Source organism: Vanessa cardui, chromosome 13 (assembly GCF_905220365.1).
Source record: "Vanessa cardui chromosome 13, ilVanCard2.1, whole genome shotgun sequence".
NCBI classification, from domain to species: domain Eukaryota; kingdom Metazoa; phylum Arthropoda; class Insecta; order Lepidoptera; family Nymphalidae; genus Vanessa; species Vanessa cardui.
The window spans coordinates 5,590,701-5,593,161 of record NC_061135.1 but is presented as its reverse complement, the minus strand read 5'-3'; positions in this window follow the sequence as shown (position 1 = coordinate 5,593,161).

The window sequence follows — 2,461 nt, the reverse complement described above, 5'->3', positions numbered from 1 at the left end:
ATTAGTTATATTTTGTGGAAAAACATAATATGCAGTACAATACCAATTTGTAAATTATCTATTGCTGATAAAACACCTTCCCACACTTTCGGGGAGAGGTTTTGGAGCTTATTGCCACGCGCTGCACCAAGCGTTTCGGTAATTGTAGCAGAGTTTGTAATCTTAGATTAAGATTCATGAGCGAATTTGCCATTTAGGATTAACCAAACGAGTTATGCGAGATATACTATTTTCTAAGTAGGTAAATTATCAGTTTTCTATATATATCGTTTCAATTCCTTTCATTTAGAATTATTTCAGTTAAAAATTACATTGTGCTTAACGGTTAATCTGAGTAAAGAATTCACCTTCTGGTTCAAGGTTTTTTTGAATAAAAAAGTTTTCCTAACAAGGCTATTAGTAACTAAGCAAGTTTGAAATTGGTTTGTTCTGTTTAAAGTTAATATAAATAGTTATTGAAATTGCACGCCTTCAAAAGTTTTGCGGTTAAAAGTTTTTATCGTAAGAAACGTATTTTAAGGTTGTATGCGTATCAAATGATTTAGAGGAAAATTTACTTTATTACTACTTCACAAATTTTATTTTCAAGTGACGTTATCATACGAGTTTCTGCAGTAAATTCCATTTATAGTCGTGTTTACTACGTTTTATTCGTGCATACTATAGAGCATTGTGTTAAGTTTAAAATAGTTTTTATTCTTGAGTAGTTTTCACTATAAAGATGTTTTTTAAATCGCTCACATAATCATCGCAGTGGTCTCTTGTACATATATGTTATTTATTTTAATTTGGTTTCTACTTAATTATACAGTCGGTTACGTACATTATATACAGATGGAATAATTTAGTACATTTAAAGCAATGTCACTTCATAAATCCAGCTATAATATGTAAATGAACGTTTCCAAGTGCGCGTGGTACTGCGTAGTATGAAATACTGCCTGGCTTTAGCTCTCAGCCTTAAAGCGTGTGATTTGGGGTTGTGACGTAATTATTGTTCATAATTTCCACACTACTATCTGCTACTTTACACTACTCTAACAAAGGAAATACTTGTGTTTGTTGTTTATATAGCGTGATACAATTAAGGATAGTTTCTTCGACGACGAATCTAGAGTTGGCAATGGAGGTAATATCCGAGATATTTCTAAGTGAAATATAATAGAACAAGCTCTTGCAGTATTTTTCTTTGTATATTATGTAAATTGTATAATATCTTTTCAAATAACAAGAATATGTTTATCACTGTAAATTGTAAATTGACATTATAAAAAAAAAACCCGCTGAGTTTCTTTCGCCGGTTCTTCTCAGGTCTAAGGTATTTATTATATTCCGAACCGGTGGTAGATTTTCGACAATCAATAAGAAAGTGTAAACACTTCTATTTTTAATAAAGATTTTTGACTTTGACTTTGACTATCTGACATTAACTAATTTCTTTCTATTTTGAAAATTTATATCGACCAGTTTGAAAACAAGATTCTTAAGTTATACCGTAGATATACCGACAAAAACCTCCGAAGTAATTCTTATTCTAAATTCGAATACTTACTGTAAGGAAAAAAACGAACGTTTTGTCGTTTATATATCCTTATGTGGAAATACGCGTGCACGATTTGTCTGCTCACTCTTATAATGTAATGGGATTGCAATCCGACCCGATCGGAGAGATCACTCGCAAGACCAATGACTTTACTTTCCGAGGAACGGGAATAATGCTGTCAACTTCAAACTCCGGGAAATGCTGAGAATTGTTTGACAAATAAACGTTATAAGGTCAGCAACCTTATAAGCTCGCTGCGAGATCCACGAGGGAGTTTGTTTCTTCTTTTATCTTTTAACAATATTAAATATGACTGTGCGGATATTCGTTTAATTTAACAAATTTGACGTATGAAACTTAAGGTACGTTGTAGTGTTATAAATTTCACTCGGCTACTATCGTTAAGGCATTTTGGAGTGGTTCGTACTTTAATCTGAACACGTAAATGCATGTGACTTCGTACAGTCTCTTAAAATGTATGAAATCCTCGTAGTATGTATAGCTTTTTCGTATAATTTATGACGACTGAACACGAACGTTATATATCTTAGGATTATAACGAGAAACGAGTAAATGATTGTTTAAACGTCATGTTATATATTTTGGTAAGTAAATACTGACGTCTTGTTGGTAATCAATTTCGTTATATAGATGGGAAAATGGGCTGATGATATATGATCACCATTGCCCGTACACATGGGCTCATTAACTCTTTTGATGATTGAACTGAATCTTAACTCGAAGTAATTCTTATTGCCAGCACTGGTGACAGGAGAGCTGGTTATTTTTTCCCCGACGATCCGAATTGCGAACGAGGTCCATTCTACGCTGTCAAGATTTACAGAGTTACTATAGTCATAGTTATAATTTTGTATTTCAATATTATAGTCTTCAAAGTAAATAAACATATTTTATATT